Source organism: Patella vulgata, chromosome 7 (genome assembly GCF_932274485.2).
Source record: "Patella vulgata chromosome 7, xgPatVulg1.2, whole genome shotgun sequence".
NCBI lineage: Eukaryota > Metazoa > Mollusca > Gastropoda > Patellidae > Patella > Patella vulgata.
In genome coordinates this window covers 19,238,456-19,261,493 of record NC_065885.2, presented here as the reverse complement: position 1 = coordinate 19,261,493, position 23,038 = coordinate 19,238,456, and the positions used below count along the sequence as shown (strand labels likewise).

At 34.9% G+C, this 23,038-nt stretch overlaps 1 long non-coding RNA gene across 7 annotated transcripts in view; it reads right to left on the bottom strand.

The window, feature by feature from the left end:
* Window positions 1-22,977, bottom strand: part of LOC126826938 (uncharacterized) — a 28,221-nt gene extending 5,244 nt beyond the window's left edge. Inside the window, exons 1-2 of one of the 7 annotated variants that reach the window (XR_008788852.1) lie at window positions 22,784-22,977; window positions 22,327-22,361 (exon numbers count right to left, since the gene is read on the bottom strand). This is a non-coding gene — a long non-coding RNA (uncharacterized LOC126826938). The other 6 variants (XR_008788850.1, XR_008788849.1, XR_008788848.1 and 3 more) reach the window with 6 other exon arrangements.
* Window positions 22,978-23,038: the final 61 nt, after the last annotated feature.

The following is a 23,038-nucleotide window of genomic DNA, read 5'->3' as shown; positions in this document are numbered from 1 at the left end:
GAAGTGTCAAATTTGACTATGAACCCCTCCCACATGTATGACGCTATTGCGTGTCGCCAATGCAGCTCGGTGGTTCTGTTGGGGCGATAAGTTCTTCATCTGTGAACGTACTCTCAAAGCATGTCAAGTGTCCATTGTAGCACCATAGGTCTTTTGTCCGACGTGGAGAGCGGACCAGGAAACCAGTCGCCACATCCTACGTAGACCCATGCATCTTTTCTTACTACATATTTCTGTAGCCTTGTGATCGTCTAGAATTTGTCTCTAGCTGTCTTTACTTCTGCTTCACGTTGTGTATTTACTTAATCCAGCACGCGGCAGTTTTCATCAACCCTTCCTTGAAGTGTCAAATTTGACTATGAACCCCTCCCACGTGTATGACGCTATTGCGTGTCGCCAATGCAGCTCGGTGGTTCTGTTGGGGCGATAAGTTCTTCATCTGTGAACGTACTCTCAAAGCATGTCAAGTGTCCATTGTAGCACCATAGGTCTTTTGTCCGACGTGGAGAGCGGACCAGGAAACCGGTCGCCACATCCTACGTAGACCCATGCATCTTTTCTTACTACATATTTCTGTAGCCTTGTGATCGTCTAGAATTTGTCTCTAGCTGTCTTTACTTCTGCTTCACGTTGTGTATTTACTTCTTACAGTTTCTTAAGACGTCTGTCTTACCAGGAATAACAATGCGACAGTTTGCTTCTACATATTTTGTATATATATATAGCTGAATACAGGTATACAAGCATAATAGATAACAATACTAGCTAAAACCATTTCTCTATCCTAGCCAGCCTCGCGGCTGTCTAGGAACTCAGATGTTAGTTCTCTGGAACCTAATTTTGTATCTACTGGTTTTGGACATTCAATTATCCAATTGGTCAAATATGATGTAAATAATTATAGAGATTGGTTAATTGAGCCCAATGACGTCGACAACCCACCCTTATATGGGGGAATGGAATTTAACTGAAGAATATTCTCATGAGATATCTGTTAACATGTTGTTGACATAGAACCAGTTATGTTATGGCTCTACAAGTGTTTTTATATCACAATATATCATTCAAACCCTAAGTTGATTTAAGTATTTTAAGTACATATCACATATTATGCGAATATGTTATTTCTTGAGCAAAAATTCTACTAAAAGTATTACATTCGTCCCTTTCTTTAAGACTTTTTGCTCGGTATTGTGTAAAAGATCCCTCGAATCTTTTATAATAACCATACCAACATCTGTAGAATTATATAACTATTCATAAATGTAGCAGAAATCTAGAAAATCAACATATACTATTCAAAAAAAGTAGGGGATATTTGATTTTTAAGTGTTATTAAAGTCACCTAATGAAACTGACGAAGAAACAAATTACAAAATGAAATGAAGTTCACATTCATCGATTTATTCCAAATGATCGTTAGACTAAGTAAGGCACAGACTGACCATTATAAGGGTAAAATGATACCCGGGGTCAAACAGCAAAGTTACAACAGCATCACATTCAAGTCAGTAACGGGTAAATCCTCCTCTGTTTGCCAAACAAGCATTGATCCGACGTGGCATACTCCTAATGAGACGTCTAAGGTCATTTTGGTCCAGATTGTCCCATTCCTGTTGCAACGCAGCAGCAAGTTCTTGGACATTGGCAGGACGTTGTTGACGTTGACGTAACCTCTGTCCAAGCATGTCCCAGACATGCTCGATGGGGGAGAGGTTGGGACTCAGTGCTGGCCAAGGTAATGTTGTTGGAGGTAACCTGTAACGATCCTGGCCCTGTGACATCTTGCGTTGTCATCCTGGAAGATGAAACGGCGGCCATGACGTCGTGCGAACGGCACAACATGGACTGCCAAGATGTTGTCCCGGTAGTACTGGCCTGTAACACGCCCTGCAACAACATGTAAAGCCGTTCTCCCAGCAACAGTGATGCCTCCCCACACCATAACAGAACCACCCCCAAATCGATCATGTCTGATGACGTTAACGTCTTGGAAGCGCTCGTTTCGACGACGCCACACCCTCCTACGTCTGTCCAAAAAATCAACAGTGAACCTTGACTCATCTGAAAACATCACATTGCTCCAGCGTCGATTATCCCAGTGTTGACGATCCCTACACCAACGACGTCTTGCCTGAATGTGATAATCTCTCAAACAAGGGATCACGCGAGGACGTCGGGCGCGAAGGTGACCCCTATGCAGTCGATTCCGAATCGTCTGGCCACTCACTCTCACACCAGTGTCTGTTTGAAGACGAGCGCTGATCTGATTTGCTGTGATGACACGATTTCTCAAGGCCAATGTACGGATAAATCGATCCTGGGCTTGAGTTGTCGCCCTTGGTCGACCTGAGCGTGGTCTGTCCTGTACAGATTGTGTATCACGGTATCTGGACCATAGCCTGCTTATGACAGACTGAGAAACATTCATCGTCCGCGCCACAACCGCCTGTGTTGTGCCGATCTGTAGCATGCCAAGGGCACGTAACCTTTCATTTTGGGTAAGCCGACGCATATCAAAATTTGTTTTCTGGTCACTAAAACAATTAAACTGATGTTTCCACCCTGGAATTCAATGCCACAATGACTGTAACATTCAAAGTCAGAGTCGTGCAAATCTTGGGTTGGACCCCCATGATGATCCCAAGCATCACCTGCATTCCATGCGGTAGCTATTGGTGCGTTTGGGCGTCACATGTAACTGGAAATGTTTCTTCTGTTAGGTTCTATAGTGACTTTTTTCGTAGTCATTTGCATATTTGAGTATTATGCCCCCAAAATCAAATATCCCCTACTTTTTTTGAATAGTATATATCACCCCCCCCCCACACACACACACACACACACTTGCTAGATTTATGCTAAATGAACAAGTAGGAGACTCTTAAAACTTCTATGTGCTAAACCCTATAATTATTCATGCAACAGGCAAATATACTATACTATATAACAAAACTGTGAAAACACAAACACACATAATCAAAAATCAAAAGTTGCATGCAAAAGTTCTCCAAAAAGTTCATCACTGTAAAATCATATGAAAATTCACTAAGCCTAAACACAGAAAACACAAATTGTCTTTTTTAAATCTTCAAGTGTCCTAATTTCAAAACACTATAACACATCACGTAATATTTATAAAGTTCAGGTTTCACTTTAAATTCTGTCTCAGGATATCTCAATTTGGTAAACTGGTAAACCATATCTTCTTCTTGGATTTGTATTGGTCTGTTTCAGCTACCATGGTATCAAGTTGAAAACTTTCTTTTTTTCTTCTAAGTATGATTGGGTTGTACAATTTTATCCGTCAATCAAACATGTCATTGCCATCAGACCAAGAACTAACTATTCCTAAATCTTTAAAACTATTTTGATATTAGTGTAATATTATTATTAATATTTTATTCTGAAACCTTAAAGCAAATCGTACTCTTAATTAAAATTAAACTTCATTTAATCATTAATAAACTTTGATGTGTCCCTTTAATTATAAATCTTGAAACTAACTTTGACCTCTTGACCTAACTCGATCAGTAATGGACAATTTTATAATTACGTTTATGTTTTAAAATTTCCGTTTTTGTTTTAGAATTCCGCCATTATTATTTTATATTTCTCAGTCAGTAATGTGACCTTTTTGACCTAATCATTTACAATTTTGTATTTCGTTTTTTAAAACACTAACCATTATTACATAAACATTTCCTATCAGACTGACACTGACACAAACTGAACTCACACTTATGACATGTTACATTTTACCTAGAATAGAACTGTCAATCAAATATGGCCAGTATATGAATGACATTCCATTTTATCCTACAGTACCTATTCCATCATTAGTATTTTATAAACATTTTTTAGAATCATGTTCAAAGCAAGTGACATGCACTTCTCTCCCTCGGAACACCAGTCTATATTCTATAAACAAAACAATTAGAACTTACCTAACTTTTAATAACACATACAGTTAACTATATCCTATATATTATATTAATGCGATCCGTGACTTTTACACACGTCAAATTTAACACAGTATGAAAACTATTGTTTATTATAATTCGACCTCATGTCAAATTACATCTTCCTAATCATTGCGTACATATCGACAGCAATTAGCAGTATATATTAAACGTAAATATTACGTTTCTAAAGCAAAAATTTAATTACATAAAATTATATACGGACAAATTACATAAAATTATATACGGACAAAATTTTCTAAAAAGTGTCGTATTCTTAACTTCAACCTCCTATAAAACTCGTATTAATGACTTTGCGATAATCTCACAATTTAACGAGCCGTTAATTTTAGTTTTTTCCCAGGAAAACTATATCCAACATCCCTAGATGAACCATATGGGATTTTCAACATAACCTAACTTTTTAATCAAAAGTTAAATTACAACAACTCTAAGGCCTGGACTAAGGGCCTAAAAATTATATAGTATATGAAACAACAAAAAACACAAATTAACGTATCACAGTAGAAAGCACGGTCATCTTGGAAACTAGAGTTAATCACTCACAAACGTCATCCTTAGATCTGCCGTCTTCCCACTGCGATCCGGAGACAACATTAGTTCCTTATTTTATCCCCTATTCCGTTTCTTTATCATTATTATTCCTAGTTATATCAAAACATTTTTTTTTTTAAAACCTACTCCCTAAACTTTCTCTTTAACTTTAATTTTACTCAAATTTACTACAGGTCATGTTAACCCGATAATATACATACCTAACTCATGATATTATATGTTTACTAAACCTTTCTATCAAAACTTATGAATGGCTATAATTTATTCTCTATACAGTTAAATTTTAAATGGGGAGTGTCACCAAAAAACACCATTGCAAATTAGTCACGAATTGTGCTCTGTGAATACGATTACCTTTATGTGCGGACCATGAATAACCACATGGTTTCGGTGTTAAGAATACAATACAAAAGTAGAGCACATATTGATATGATCAATGATAGATAGGCGTCCACCGATGATTTGCTATCCAGTAGACGTGGTACAAGGGTTAATCAGCGAACTGGATGTATGAGATGTGTTGTTGACGTTTCGGAAAGTAGGACGAGGGGAAATGTGTAGGGAGTGAAGTGCTGTAAAGGGGTAGTTAGATGTATTATGAATGGTTAGAGTGGCTGTGGTGTTACGGTGAAATACTATGCCGCCACCGTAACACCACAGCTTTATGATTTGTTAGACAGGAGTGATGTAATGGGTGTCAACAACTGGGTATGCTGGTACCGTCGCAACGTAGCCGTGAAATATATATTGTGGGGGGGAAGGGCGGAAACGGAAAAATATACAATGTTGACAGTATGTGCCAGGCATGAGGCTGCGCAGACCGAGCGGCAGCTCGATAGGGAGTGTGTGGGAGGGTCACCCTCATAAAAATTTTTTTTTTAAATTTCAGTTTTCTGTAAGCAGTGAAAACACTATTTTGGCATTGTTTGCGGGATTAAACCTAAAAATCACATTAATACACCTATTGCACGATATTGTGAAACTAGCTGACAAAGACAGCTCGGGCGGCGATTGTTCGACTCGGGGCTGCTCTGTCAGTATCTAACAAACGCATTTAGTTCGCGTACAACTTTTAAAAACCGAATGTCAGTATGGTATTTCTCACATAATTGGTTATCGCAAAAACAGAGTAAACTGAAAGCGAGTAATCTCGACTCAAACCTATAGTCTATAGCCTACTTTAGTACTTACTACACTCGTCACTAAGCTTCCTATATTATTGTTTGTGGACGGTTTACTACTCAGTGATAAGCCTGCGCCGCAAAAAGAGGTCTCGCCTTTTATTATTAGTATAATGACTTCCTCATGTGCGGCAGGTTAGTTTGCTTCTAAAAACACTGTTTTCCGTTCCAAAAAATACAAAAGTAATTTTCTACCAGATGACCATGGTTTTTTTCACCGAGACTAGATAATTTCTCTCGGTGTAAGGATATAGCTATGGATAAGTTCATACAAGGTCAATAAATCCGCGGTCACTTCTGGTCACACTGTTGAGAAAATAAACCGATGGGTTTGTTTAGTAGCAAATCGAGCGTGAATCAACTGAGTTTCTACTGAAAAATTTTTGAGTGATATGTATGAACTGTCTTCACACATTCGGTTTATAATTAGCGATACACAGGTAAAGTGGCAAGTGTTGTACGTCACAGACTGTTTACCTCCGAGCTACCTCCGCACGAAATCCCCGATTTGGGTACTTGTTAAAAGAAAAAGAAATAGTACCTGTGCGCATGCCAGTAAAAAAAACCCTAAGAGTTCGCGCATAAAAATGCCCGAACGTACCAGGCGCCAGGTCATCCAGCATTGAATTGGACAAGTACCCCGATGATTTGAACACTGTAACCAAAACTATCCATGGCAATAATCACAAGCTTATAGGCATTGTTAATCAATTCCTGACAACTACTGGGCATCGGTCTATCATGACGACTGTGTAACGTTTGGTGACAAAGACATTCAAAATAGACTGGTCAGACTGAAGACAAAGACTAGGAAGCTGGGTAAAAGTAAGGCTAAGTCCAATAAATCTATAAGATCATGCGACGATTTTCTTGACACCCCATTTTCCCCCGGTATAACGAATAGCGGACGAGACTCCATCGGCAGGATATTAATAAAATTAATTTCATAAATAGAGAGACTCGGGTATCTGCCGATGCGACTTTGACTGATTTATGTAGGAAAAATAGGTATTTGCGGCGATTGTCAAAGTATCATAAGAGAACAATCGCCAAGTTAAAACATCGACTTAGGAAGACTAGAAAAGAAATGATTCGCATGTAGGCTAATAACGAAAATAAATTTAAAAAAATTGGCAGGTAAAATAAAATTGGTTGCAAGTCCAAACCTTTTAAGAAGAACTAAGTACTTTTGTATGATGTCGAAAATCAAAGATACACCCCAGAATGCCATAATTTGGTAATGGAACTTAAAAATCTAAACGTTTCGAATGATAACTTAGCAGCGGTTATAACCGCATGTTTGACTGTCGCGGGACTAAAATCTAATTACACTCCATTAAAATCTACAGTTCAAAGAATATTATGTGAGCCCGTCGGTGTATCTTTAAAACATGTTTCGGAAACCTTAAAGTCAGCGAAAAATACCACATTATATACAGACGAAACTACAAAATTTGATTCTATTGACTGGACACATACGCTACAAATTCTAGTTCTTCGTGAAATGGCTGATAATATCTGCGCAAACTACATCAAACATTAACCGAAATATTGGCAGATCTCGACGAAATTGCTGGACCATTTAGTAAAACCGTTATTTCCGAAATTAAAATACAATGTCATACAGGGCCTGCACCGAAAAGCTGTTTGATTCCTTATGTTCGCAATACAGAGGCAGTGTTTGCGCTAAATTAGTAGAAAACTGGTCAGATTTATCAGATTCGGAGCGAAAGATTCATATGAATATTAATCATTTCTTGTGTGGTCTTCATTTATTTACTGGTTTGGCGGATAAAAGCGCTCTGGTATTGAAGAAAACTGAAGAACTGTATTTTAAAACGTTCTCGGCCCAAATGTTTAAAACCGCTAACGAATCGAGGTGTGTTCGATTGGTTCGAACTATTTGTAAGGCCTTTTACTCAAGGTCACGATGAAATGTGTTTTGTTAAATGTTATTTAGCGCTTTGGATGCCTTATAAATGTATAGAAAATAGAACCCGACAAGTCGACTTGTCGACTTCTTCATAAGGCGACGATTTAGATGACATTTGAATGGCCGCTAACAGCAACCATATTATTCAACAACGTATTCTTTTTTCATAACAAACATCATGTGGCACCTCTCATTCCATTATGTTTTCCTCTACACTGAAAAAACCCTTGTGTTGGATCTCAACACAAGAACTTGTGTTAAAAATATTTAACACATGTTTGTGTTGTATTGCATTGCAATGACACAAGTTTGTGTTCTTTTCAATGTCTTAACACAAACTTGTGTACATTTATAAAATCTTATGTGGTTTTTTTTTCCATATAATTAATTACGTCGACATTAAAGATAACATTTATTATGTTCCTTTATCACATTATGTTTTTTATTTATTGAGAAAATCTGAATGGGATTTGGGAACTGGATTAGGGATCTGGCCTAGCCTATATGTAAAACCACTCTTCCTGAATTTGAATGTCGAGTAATTCACTTGATTTATTTTTTAATATTTCTAATTATCTAAAAGGATATTATATTAATTATTACAAACATTAAGTAGAAATCGCAATGTATGTATCGTGCGATGCATTTAATATCTCTTTTAAAACAACGTATTTTATAACAGTATACTGATATAAGAGATCAAAGTTTTAGTCAATTATTATCTAAATATAAACTATTTATTTAATTAGATATAATAAAAGATTATTCTGATTCTACTCTTTGTTTATTTTCACATCTTGTCTCAGACAATATACAGAGACAGGTTATTACAATGTCTGCATTTGGAAGTGTCTGATTGATATCGCCCCAATAAACTTGACACATCAAAGACAATAACAATTGTGTTATATCTACGTTTTAAAAAAATGTTTGAATGGGCGTGGAAATAGTCGAGTTAATCTTTTTATTTAATTTAATTGGTTCATTAATCGAAATTGGAAATTTATTCTTACCTGTAAATGACCAATTAAAATGAATTACTCTTAAAACAAAGAAAGAAATATTTATTGAAGTAATTTTGCGGTATTAAACCCTGTGGTACTGCAAATGTTAACTGTATTATTAAGCATTAGTATCGAAAAAAAGTGATATTGTTGTGAAAAAAGTTTGTTCAGAAAATAAGAACATCAGGTTTGTGATTTTGGTATTTTTTAATACAATGTATTTATAACGCAAATTTTTCGTTTCGGTTAAAACAAAATATACGTCCATTTTAATTGGCCGAAGGATGTGTGACTAATAGAAATATGGCGGGCGGACAAACTGACCAAACAGTATATTTCGAGGTATTTGAGGTAAGCTAATTTAATATTATATCATAACTGCATGTGCATAATTGTGTTCTGTTTGATTAAATATTCAAAAAATCATTCTTAGGATACAACCTCGACACCAGTCCGCCCTGAATTGCAATGTTTGTTTTGTGTTCTGGGCGCCATTTTGAATATAATACAATCCAGCGATAGTGTAGTCTAATTCCTTTAAAAGGGAATCCGAATTTGTTAATTTTCTGCAATATCACTTCGGTGGAAGCGGACGTTAAATAAAGCTATTTCACGTACAAAGACCTACAATAAAATCCAGGTGGATTGGGAAAAATATTCATGTATTTTCTTGATGAAGAGTAGCTATTTCAATTTGTAAATGCCCAGTCATCTTAGACAAATAATAATTCCAACTTCAAATCAGTTGTATTTATTCAAATCATACCATGAAGAATTGTATTTTTCCACTTGCATAATAATAAAAACTTGACTTTTATTATTTTATTTCTTCAGGCCAAGAGCATGGAAAATTGGTAATTGCCTTGTATCACTGCTAACTATAAATCACAGGGAGCCTTGGGCAGAAATGATAATATGGTTCTCAGATATGTTACTGTGTACAGACTGAACAGAAAATATTTATACACTTGCTATTACAGTACTGGCCAAATTAATAGCAATTTTTTCTAAAAACGTTGCAGAAGTAACTCACTAAAATTGAAGTATGAATAAAATCATACACCGTGAATATATTGAACTGAATATTCTTACACATAACCATAGGCGTACGGGGAAATTTTTGACTGGGGGGCGGTGGTGGTTGGTGCCCCAAAAATGTAGTTAGGTTCTTAGTATGTTACATAATAATAATAAATTCGCTGTTAAATTGGACACATTCAAGAACACAATATTTCTTTATACAACTTTTACAAAGTACAATTGTGTGCCCAAATTTTCCCAGCATTTGGTTCCCAAAATCGCCGCCCCCAGCCCCCCCCCCCCCAGCTCGTACGCCTATGCACATAACCATATTGACATCTACTTCACATTGCATGGTTGGTCGACGCAACGCCGTGTATAGATAAAGTTGCGACAACTGTGAAGCCAGGAATTTCATATGACGTCATGCAAACTTATTATCTATTTATATGACCTATTATATTGTTGGATGTCATAGATTTCAGCGAATAAGTGTATATAGGACATAAAACATACATTTTTTAAACGAAAAGTATAGCTGAACATACTATTATTAGTATTATACAACAAGAAGCGCACATTATTGTTATATAGCCTTATTCTATAAGAAAAATCAAAATAAAAGATACACTAGATAAAAGTACTATTAAACCAGGGGCGGATCTAGGAATTTTGAAAAGGGGGGGGCTGCAAAATGAAGGCATTGACCGCGGAGACGGGGCTTGCCGCTGAGGGGGGGGGGGGGTCCCCAAGAAAATTATCCGTCATTTCCTTGCATCTGTAGCCATTCCAAGAGCTATTTCCCAGACTGGTGTGTTTGAGTCGATGGTTCGAGTCATTTGGGATCCCTACAACGGGTTGGGAACTGACATATTTTAGTCTGAGAAAAGGCACTTTCAGCCGTAAAAAAGGGCACTGTTGAAAATTAGGGAGGGGGGGAGCCCCTCGCGCCCCCCATTGAATCCGCCTCTGATTAAACATATTTAACTTGCATTCGCTTTTAAAGGAGCTAAATCGCTAATATTTGGGAACTAGAAATTGTCACAAATGGGTCGCACTAACCTTGATGTTGACAAATACGTAAGACGATATGAACATCAAGGTGATATATGCATATATCCAGCATAGATAATTAAAACTTCTATTCAAGTTAAACCAACTGTATCTATTTATGTCTTACGTCGAGCTGAATACATTTTATGATTTATTGTCATTAAAACATCTATTGGTGGTTAACAGTGTGTAACTAAAAACTAAAATTGGATCTTATTATTGCCAATGATATAATGTACCTTGAATTTTTCATCACGAAGTCTATCGCATCCAGATATTTAAAGCGCGTTTAAAATATATTCATTTTTTTGTATCGTAAAATTCATCTTCATTTGACGAACTACACCCAAACTACAGTCAGTGTAAACACGGTTTGGAGACTGTATCTGAACTACAGGGTACATCGAACTACAGTGTACATCATGCTTAAGAGACACTATCTAATATCCAACAGGAAAAATGACGATTAATTTAATATCCGCCAATTGGTGTTGCTGCTATTTTGTATTTTCAAAATTTATCTTCAAATTCAGAGACATCGAAAACCATATAAAGGACATTGCAAAAGTCATATCTTACGTATCTTAAGAGATGCCCTTTTAGTCTTACCAAATTTATGTTTTTTTTGTTAAATTGCCTTATACATGTATTACCAAATTCGGTAGCCCTTTTAAAAGAAATGCCCGGCACCACATGGAAAATACATTTCTTTAATTGATGTTTGTCAAATTCGATTTCCGCACATTTCGCGTACATAACCACGATATAATGGTCGAATATTACGTACATCAGATAAACTATTTATAAAGCCCAAAACTATTCAACTAGTCTCTTTTAGTTATCAAGCACCTGTTTTATGGGATAATCTACCATTTAGTTTAAGATCTTGTACATCTCTATATTCTTTTTAAAAAACAACTTAAATCACATTTATTTAATGAGGCTTTTAACTGACTCTGTATACAATTGTTAACATGTCCATAATCTTGTTGTTTATTTATGATTACATTGTCACTTTGTAAAGTGCCCCTGAACATGTTTTATGAAAGGGCGCGCTATAAATATGCTGTAATAATAATAATAATAATAATATTACCAAATTTGGCGGCCATTATGAAAGAAACGCCCGGCACCATATAACAAATACTTCTTTTTTTTAATTTGACGTTTGTCAAATTCGATTTTTCGGCACATTTCGCTTGCATAACCACTCCGTGTTTGAGGAATTTAAAAAGAAATCATTTATAATCCAACGAGTAAATAGTAAAACACACTGATTACGAGATATCGCTCTCAGAAAAAACCCAGATTTTGGGTATGATTTTGTTTGATATATTTATCACTGAACCAAACTGCATTGGTTTCTTTTGCATTTTTTTTTAGGGTAAAACAATATATTATCCCTCAACGCCTAATACTGCAAGAAAAAAACAAATTTTGGTATGTAAACCTGTATGAAGCCATGACGTCATAGCTTTTATGGCGTCATAATTGGGACCCAAAATGGCGCCTGGAAATGAGTTGTCGTAACTTTCCCACAGTCTACTCACTCATGTGCTCATCGTTGTATACCAACTATCGTTGAAAAAATCAATTTACGTCGATTTTTGAACATTTTAAAAGCCGTAGTTCGATTCGGCGCCCAAGAAAAGATATAAATCTACACCAAAAACATGGCAATCAATCAAGTTGAAGCGTTTTGGCGTAAAACATCTGTGTAAGCGAGATGACGTGTTTTTGGTGTACATGAGTAAGCAATAATGCTACCTGACTAAAATACCCCCCCCCTCTTGCATTCGCATGTAGTCATACATATGAGTCTCAAAATAATATAATATATTGTTAAATTATGCTCTTTTCAACTCTATACCCATGACTGGTGTACCAAGTTAAATCCACATCAAAACCCCATTTGTCGATAAGTGTATTTATAATAATCACTTGAACATCCTTGGAGAATTATATCTATTTAGTGAATATTAATACCAAAGAAAGAAAACAACTCTAAATTCTGAATATAAAGTCATCAAATTCTTTTACAGATCTTATTGTGGAAACCCAAAAGTTATATGTCACCATTGCCTTTTTAATCACATTTTTTTTTTAATGTCAAATACCAAACCATCTCTAATATTGTTTCATTATATATAATGCAGTGTAATCCTAAACACTAAAGATTTTGCCTGAAAATTTAAAATAATATAGAGGGATCATCAATAATTAATAGTAACATTCGATAATTATAAAAATGTATTATTGTAGGATGAAATCAACCTTTATTTTTAAACATTTAGTGAACATTTCGAATGTTAATGCCTCTTTTATATAAAATGGTTTTATTAATTAATCAATTTTTGTTTTACAAATTTTTAATTTTCTCCATTTTGTTTGATTTTTATGCTATATTTATTTTATCTATCTATAATTATTTGCCTGTGCTTTATCTATTAGTTCCCATTTATATACTGTAGAAAATTTTGAATTCCTAATCTGTTAAAGGGACTATTTTTTCTTAAAAGTATTTCAATTTAGTGCATTATTAATGTCTTTAGTGCTTGGTTTGGTTGATATTAAATTTAGATATATTTAAAATGTATGTTTTGGGACCATGGGGTAGGGATATTGTGAACATATATATTATATTCTCAGTTCTTATTAAGGTTAATTGTAAAAAAAAATTAAATAGCTTTTTTTGAGGGGTGGGGGGATATTGTTATTATTGAACACAATTTTATTAGTATTGAAATTAACTTTTTTGATTAATATTCCAAATGTCTCGGTGCTTTATTTTTCAATTTAAATAGCTACTTTTTATTTAATAATTGGGAATGGGGGTGGGTATTTTTTCATTGTATAACACAATTTTATTAGTATTGGAATTAACTTTGTTTATTAACCTTCGAGATGTCTGTATTGGTATTAATTAGGCATTAATTTATTTTTTCATATCATTTATTGAATACATAATAATTTAACAAACAAAATTATTATGTCATTTATCAATAATTACAGTTTAAACAGAACGAATGGAAGGGGTTGCATTCGAAAGGTTGTTATACTGGATATAAATTGGTAAAATACAACACAAGTTTGTACGAAACAACACGAGTTTCAGAAATTTCAACACAAGTTTCAGAAATTTCAACACAAGTTTCAGAAATTTCAACACAAGTTTCAGAAATTTCAACACAAATAATGTGTAGATTTTCACATAAGTTTTGTGTTGTTTCAACATTTAACACAAGTTTTGTGTTGTTTCAACATTTAACACAAGATTGTGTTGTTAAATAGAGACACCTAACTTGTGTTGAAAATAACACAAGTTTGTGTTGTTTCAACACAAGTTTTTTTTCAGTGTATTTTATCCGACAAATTGTTCTTTAATCATAACAAACATCATACTGCACAATATATTATCTATGGGACTAACATTAAAGTGTTAAATTATTAGAAAATGCAATCGTCTCATACTTAGCGGCAAGAAAATAAACGATGTTTCCCGACTGCGACTGTGATTTGAAATTTAGTGTCACAAAGAGTTAACTGCCTTGATAGTGTGCTCTGAACATATTTTTAACCAATTTTTCAAACATGCCAAAATGGTTATATCTTCAAAAATCAAACGTGGCCAGACTTCGATTGTTGATGAATGAAGTTTTTATGGTAAGTCTTACCATATAATGCTAAAATAAGCTCGAATTATTGTCTGTGTTGTCAAATTTGTTGAGGTTGGACCACTCTCTACACTGAAAAAACCCTTGTGTTGGATCTCAACACAAGAACTTGTGTTAAAAATATTTAACACATGTTTGTGTTGTATTGCATTGCAATGACACAAGTTTGTGTTCTTTTCAATGTCTTAACACAAACTTGTGTACATTTATAAAATCTTATGTGGTTTTTTTTTCCATATAATTAATTACGTCGACATTAAAGATAACATTTATTATGTTCCTTTATCACATTATGTTTTTTATTTATTGAGAAAATCTGAATGGGATTTGGGAACTGGATTAGGGATCTGACCTAGCCTATATGTAAAACCACTCTTCCTGAATTTGAATGTCGAGTAATTCACTTGATTTATTTTTTAATATTTCTAATTATCTAAAAGGATATTATATTAATTATTACAAACATTAAGTAGAAATCGCAATGTATGTATCGTGCGATGCATTTAATATCTCTTTTAAAACAACGTATTTTATAACAGTATACTGATATAAGAGATCAAAGTTTTAGTCAATTATTATCTAAATATAAACTATTTATTTAATTAGATATAATAAAAGATTATTCTGATTCTACTCTTTGTTTATTTTCACATCTTGTCTCAGACAATATACAGAGACAGGTTATTACAATGTCTGCATTTGGAAGTGTCTGATTGATATCGCCCCAATAAACTTGACACATCAAAGACAATAACAATTGTGTTATATCTACGTTTTAAAAAAATGTTTGAATGGGCGTGGAAATAGTCGAGTTAATCTTTTTATTTAATTTAATTGGTTCATTAATCGAAATTGGAAATTTATTCTTACCTGTAAATGACCAATTAAAATGAATTACTCTTAAAACAAAGAAAGAAATATTTATTGAAGTAATTTTGCGGTATTAAACCCTGTGGTACTGCAAATGTTAACTGTATTATTAAGCATTAGTATCGAAAAAAAGTGATATTGTTGTGAAAAAAGTTTGTTCAGAAAATAAGAACATCAGGTTTGTGATTTTGGTATTTTTTAATACAATGTATTTATAACGCAAATTTTTCGTTTCGGTTAAAACAAAATATACGTCCATTTTAATTGGCCGAAGGATGTGTGACTAATAGAAATATGGCGGGCGGACAAACTGACCAAACAGTATATTTCGAGGTATTTGAGGTAAGCTAATTTAATATTATATCATAACTGCATGTGCATAATTGTGTTCTGTTTGATTAAATATTCAAAAAATCATTCTTAGGATACAACCTCGACACCAGTCCGCCCTGAATTGCAATGTTTGTTTTGTGTTCTGGGCGCCATTTTGAATATAATACAATCCAGCGATAGTGTAGTCTAATTCCTTTAAAAGGGAATCCGAATTTGTTAATTTTCTGCAATATCACTTCGGTGGAAGCGGACGTTAAATAAAGCTATTTCACGTACAAAGACCTACAATAAAATCCAGGTGGATTGGGAAAAATATTCATGTATTTTCTTGATGAAGAGTAGCTATTTCAATTTGTAAATGACCAGTCATCTTAGACAAATAATAATTCCAACTTCAAATCAGTTGTATTTATTCAAATCATACCATGAAGAATTGTATTTTTCCACTTGCATAATAATAAAAACTTGACTTTTATTATTTTATTTCTTCAGGCCAAGAGCATGGAAAATTGGTAATTGCCTTGTATCACTGCTAACTATAAATCACAGGGAGCCTTGGGCAGAAATGATAATATGGTTCTCAGATATGTTACTGTGTACAGACTGAACAGAAAATATTTATACACTTGCTATTACAGTACTGGCCAAATTAATAGCAATTTTTTCTAAAAACGTTGCAGAAGTAACTCACTAAAATTGAAGTATGAATAAAATCATACACCGTGAATATATTGAACTGAATATTCTTACACATAACCATAGGCGTACGGGGAAATTTTTGACTGGGGGGCGGTGGTGGTTGGTGCCCCAAAAATGTAGTTAGGTTCTTAGTATGTTACATAATAATAATAAATTCGCTGTTAAATTGGACACATTCAAGAACACAATATTTCTTTATACAACTTTTACAAAGTACAATTGTGTGCCCAAATTTTCCCAGCATTTGGTTCCCAAATCGAGCGTGAATCAACTGAGTTTCTACTGAAAATTTTTTGAGTGATATGTATGAACTGTCTTCACACATTCGGTTTATAATTAGCGATACACAGGTAAAGTGGCAAGTGTTGTACGTCACAGACTGTTTACCTTCGAACTACCTCCGCACGAAATCCCCGATTTGGGTACTTGTTAAAAGAAAAAGAAATAGTACCTGTGCGCATGCCAGTAAAAAAAACCCTAAGAGTTCGCGCATAAAAATGCCCGAACGTACCAGGCGCCAGGTCATCCAGCATTGAATTGGACAAGTACCCCGATGATTTGAACACTGTAACCAAAACTATCCATGGCAATAATCACAAGCTTATAGGCATTGTTAATCAATTCCTGACAACTACTGGGCATCGGTCTATCATGACGACTGTGTAACGTTTAGTGACAAAGACATTCAAAATAGACTGAAGACAAAGACTAGGAAGCTGGGTAAAAGTAAGGCTAAGTCCAATAAATCTATAAGATCATGCGACGATTTTCTTGACACCCCATTTTCCCCCGGTATAACGAATAGCGGACGAGACTCCATCGGCAGGATATTAATAAAATTAATTTCATAAATAGAGAGACTCGGGTATCTGCCGATGCGACTTTGACTGATTTATGTAGGAAAAATAGGTATTTGCGGCGGTTGTCAAAATATCATAAGAGAACAATCGCCAAGTTAAAACATCGACTTAGGAAGACTAGAAAAGAAATGATTCGCATGTAGGCTAATAACGAAAATAAATTTAAAAAAATTGGCAGGTAAAATAAAATTGGTTGCAAGTCCAAACCTTTTAAGAAGAACTAAGTACTTTTGTATGATGTCGAAAATCAAAGATACACCCCAGAATGCCATAATTTGGTAATGGAACTTAAAAATCTAAACGTTTCGAATGATAACTTAGCAGCGGTTATAACCGCATGTTTGACTGTCGCGGGACTAAAATCTAATTACACTCCATTAAAATCTACAGTTCAAAGAATATTATGTGAGCCCGTCGGTGTATCTTTAAAACATGTTTCGGAAACCTTAAAGTCAGCGAAAAATACCACATTATATACAGACGAAACTACAAAATTTGATTCTATTGACTGGACACATACGCTACAAATTCTAGTTCTTCGTGAAATGGCTGATAATATCTGCGCAAACTACATCAAACATTAACCGAAATATTGGCAGATCTCGACGAAATTGCTGGACCATTTAGTAAAACCGTTATTTCCGAAATTAAAATACAATGTCATACAGGGCCTGCACCGAAAAGCTGTTTGATTCCTTATGTTCGCAATACAGAGGCAGTGTTTGCGCTAAATTAGTAGAATATTCAAAAAATCATTCTTAGGATACAACCTCGACACCAGTCCGCCCTGAATTGCAATGTTTGTTTTGTGTTCTGGGCGCCATTTTGAATATAGTACAATCCAGCGATAGTGTAGTCTAATTCCTTTAAAAGGGAATCCGAATTTGTTAATTTTCTGCAATATCACTTCGGTGGAAGCGGACGTAAAATAAAGCTATTTCACGTACAAAGACCTACAATAAAATCCAGGTGGATTGGGAAAAATATTCATGTATTTTCTTGATGAAGAGTAGCTATTTCAATTTGTAAATGACCAGTCATCTTAGACAAATAATAATTCCAACTTCAAATCAGTTGTATTTATTCAAATCATACCATGAAGAATTGTATTTTTCCACTTGCATAATAATAAAAACTTGACTTTTATTATTTTATTTCTTCAGGCCAAGAGCATGGAAAATTGGTAATTGCCTTGTATCACTGCTAACTATAAATCACAGGGAGCCTTGGGCAGAAATGATAATATGGTTCTCAGATATGTTACTGTGTACAGACTGAACAGAAAATATTTATACACTTGCTATTACAGTACTGGCCAAATTAATAGCAATTTTTTCTAAAAACGTTGCAGAAGTAACTCACTAAAATTGAAGTATGAATAAAATCATACACCGTGAATATATTGAACTGAATATTCTTACACATAACCATAGGCGTACGGTGAAATTTTTGACTGGGGGGCGGTGGTGGTTGGTGCCCCAAAAATGTAGTTAGGTTCTTAGTATGTTACATAATAATAATAAATTCGCTGTTAAATTGGACACATTCAAGAACACAATATTTCTTTATACAACTTTTACAAAGTACAATTGTGTGCCCAAATTTTCCCAGCATTTGGTTCCCAAATCGAGCGTGAATCAACTGAGTTTCTACTGAAAATTTTTTGAGTGATATGTATGAACTGTCTTCACACATTCGGTTTATAATTAGCGATACACAGGTAAAGTGGCAAGTGTTGTACGTCACAGACTGTTTACCTTCGAACTACCTCCGCACGAAATCCCCGATTTGGGTACTTGTTAAAAGAAAAAGAAATAGTACCTGTGCGCATGCCAGTAAAAAAAACCCTAAGAGTTCGCGCATAAAAATGCCCGAACGTACCAGGCGCCAGGTCATCCAGCATTGAATTGGACAAGTACCCCGATGATTTGAACACTGTAACCAAAACTATCCATGGCAATAATCACAAGCTTATAGGCATTGTTAATCAATTCCTGACAACTACTGGGCATCGGTCTATCATGACGACTGTGTAACGTTTGGTGACAAAGACATTCAAAATAGACTGAAGACAAAGACTAGGAAGCTGGGTAAAAGTAAGGCTAAGTCCAATAAATCTATAAGATCATGCGACGATTTTCTTGACACCCCATTTTCCCCCGGTATAACGAATAGCGGACGAGACTCCATCGGCAGGATATTAATAAAATTAATTTCATAAATAGAGAGACTCGGGTATCTGCCGATGCGACTTTGACTGATTTATGTAGGAAAAATAGGTATTTGCGGCGGTTGTCAAAATATCATAAGAGAACAATCGCCAAGTTAAAACATCGACTTAGGAAGACTAGAAAAGAAATGATTCGCATGTAGGCTAATAACGAAAATAAATTTAAAAAAATTGGCAGGTAAAATAAAATTGGTTGCAAGTCCAAACCTTTTAAGAAGAACTAAGTACTTTTGTATGATGTCGAAAATCAAAGATACACCCCAGAATGCCATAATTTGGTAATGGAACTTAAAAATCTAAACGTTTCGAATGATAACTTAGCAGCGGTTATAACCGCATGTTTGACTGTCGCGGGACTAAAATCTAATTACACTCCATTAAAATCTACAGTTCAAAGAATATTATGTGAGCCCGTCGGTGTATCTTTAAAACATGTTTCGGAAACCTTAAAGTCAGCGAAAAATACCACATTATATACAGACGAAACTACAAAATTTGATTCTATTGACTGGACACATACGCTACAAATTCTAGTTCTTCGTGAAATGGCTGATAATATCTGCGCAAACTACATCAAACATTAACCGAAATATTGGCAGATCTCGACGAAATTGCTGGACCATTTAGTAAAACCGTTATTTCCGAAATTAAAATACAATGTCATACAGGGCCTGCACCGAAAAGCTGTTTGATTCCTTATGTTCGCAATACAGAGGCAGTATTTGCGCTAAATTAGTAGAAAACTGGTCAGATTTATCAGATTCGGAGCGAAAGATTCATATGAATATTAATCATTTCTTGTGTGGTCTTCATTTATTTACTGGTTTGGCAGATAAAAGCGCTCTGGTATTGAAGAAAACTGAAGAACTGTATTTTAAAACGTTCTCGGCCCAAATGTTTAAAACCGCTAACGAATCGAGGTGTGTTCGATTGGTTCGAACTATTTGTAAGGCCTTTTACTCAAGGTCACGATGAAATGTGTTTTGTTAAATGTTATTTAGCGCTTTGGATGCCTTATAAATGTATAGAAAATAGAACCCGACAAGTCGACTTGTCGACTTCTTCATAAGGCGACGATTTAGATGACATTTGAATGGCCGCTAACAGCCACCATATTATTCAACAACGTATTCTTTTTTCATAACAAACATCATGTGGCACCTCTCATTCCATTATGTTTTCCTCTATTTTATCCGACAAATTGTTCTTTAATCATAACAAACATCATACTGCACAATATATTATCTATGGGACTAACATTAAAGTGTTAAATTATTAGAAAATGCAATCGTCTCATACTTAGCGCCAAGGAAATAAACGATGTTTCCCGACTGCGACTGTGATTTGAAATTTAGTGTCACAAAGAGTTAACTGCCTTGATAGTGTGCTCTGAACATATTTTTAACCAATTTTTCAAACATGCCAAAATGGTTATATCTTCAAAAATCAAACGTGGCCAGACTTCGATTGTTGATGAATGAAGTTTTTATGGTAAGTCTTACCATATAATGCTAAAATAAGCTCGAATTATTGTCTATGTGTTGTCAAATTTGTTGAGGTTGGACCACTCTCTATACGGTCCATGATCACATCACATTGTATAATATGTCAGAACGTTTATCGACCCTACGATCGTATCGACCGGCGGCTGCTGAACATAAATAAAACATGTACTCACAGCCTGACGTTGTTGACCTATTTACTCAACAATGCACGGTTCAACATAATATTTTTTCAAATGTTCTGTTATATTTTTGTTTCTGTGGGTTTAATATGCGAGATGAATATATGTTATGTTGGATGGGAAGTACATAGAAACATATAATTTAATTAAAGAAATGTACGATTTCTTGTTTTTGATTTGTGGGCTATAGGCGACAGACTTAAATAATTATATTTTTTTTTACGACATGTTGACTTTATTGTTTACTAGCAGGTTACGTGGCTTTGTTCCGGGGCCACAATTCGCAAGGGGGTCCAATTCGCCAAGAGCCCAAATTAGCTCATGGCCCAAATTAGCCCGGGTTCCGATTCGCCCGGGTCGCAAATTGATCATATTTATATATATTTATCTCAATCGTAAAACATCAGTGATCGATATTTCGGAATGTTGGCCGTATGTCTAAATGCAAAAGGTTTGTGTTTCGTTAATTTAAATCATATTACCTAGGAAACTTGGCACACGTCCACGTGAAGAATCCAATATTTGTTTCAGCGCTGTTTTAACACAACTGGTGAGAAGGAGTAACGATTTACAAACAGCGATTAATAGTCGTAATGAAAAATAGAATAGCTTGCTTGGTTCGGATTCACTGAACTTGATATGTATATCTTCACCTTTGTTATGGCTGGATTACTTCAAACTGATAACGAGGTCACTAGTCGACTGAACTTGTTTATGTCACGATCCGCTTCAACTTCGTTATAATAACTATTCGAATCGGTAGTTTGTAGTACAGTGAATCGCCTGTTATTGCAGGTCTTTCTCTAGGCCTGAAATGTTATATGAATTATTAAAGATACATTATATAAGATTTAGATAAAGAGCTAGCCATTCTTACTATAACAGTTAGAAAATAGATAATTCTAAAATGAATAATTTGGAAATTCCATTCAAATTACTCTATTGCGAGCGAAGATATTAGTCTTTGAAGGTTTGACAAGACGTGTGCAATAATTTCAACCACCGTATTGTTGTTCGAAGCCAAATCTCGCTCCTCCATTTTTAGCTTAAATCAAAATATGGCTGAACTGTTTTAATCTATTTAATATTGGAAAAATCCGATGCCATCGAGAGTTGATTATGGCCTGGATAAGTTAATTAATGTCTAATTAATAATTTAGAAAACATTTCAGGCCCAAAGAAAGGCCTGCGATAAGCAGATTTAGCTCTTGCATAATATATGTTTAAATAGACAATAAATAACTTACCAAGACCATAATCAACTCTCGATACCATTGGGTGGCTGCGATAAATAGATTTAAATACGTTTTGTAGTCGATACGGTTACCGTAAAAATGAATGAGACTTTGTTTATTATCGTAACAACAGTAGTAATGATAATCGAGGCTAGCCTATAATTGTATCGCCGATATCTAGACTCAAATTGAAGTAATTTGACTGAAATGTTCAACATATTCTCCTTTCAGTATCCATTTTGAACTATTATGCCGAAAACTTTTAGCTTTTTATCTAATTGTACCTAATGCCGGTTTAAGCTCTTGTCGTACAACGAGTAGGTGGTATATAGTTGGGTATTTAGTAACTACGCCATCCAGTGAGTAAATGTTTTATGGCAGTTATCCAGTATACGATCGTACCATCAACATTTATGCATTGCAATTCCAATGGGTTATAATATCAGTGTTATTGTGATAAGTCACGAACCTGGTATCGATGGTAAGGTACAACTCGTCCAATTCAAACTACCGACTCTGTTTCGCCTGTTTCATAATATCTATCTATGTAAAGTGTGCGACCTGTCGACCCTCTTTTGTGACCAAGGTGTCATATCACTGTTTAAATATGAAAACTAGTCACTCTAATCATAACATAACGATGTAATGGGGTTGTCCACTCGCGCATCGATTCTCGGGTGGCGCCACTGGAGTATAGGTTAGTCTTTTCATAGCAGACAGCAAA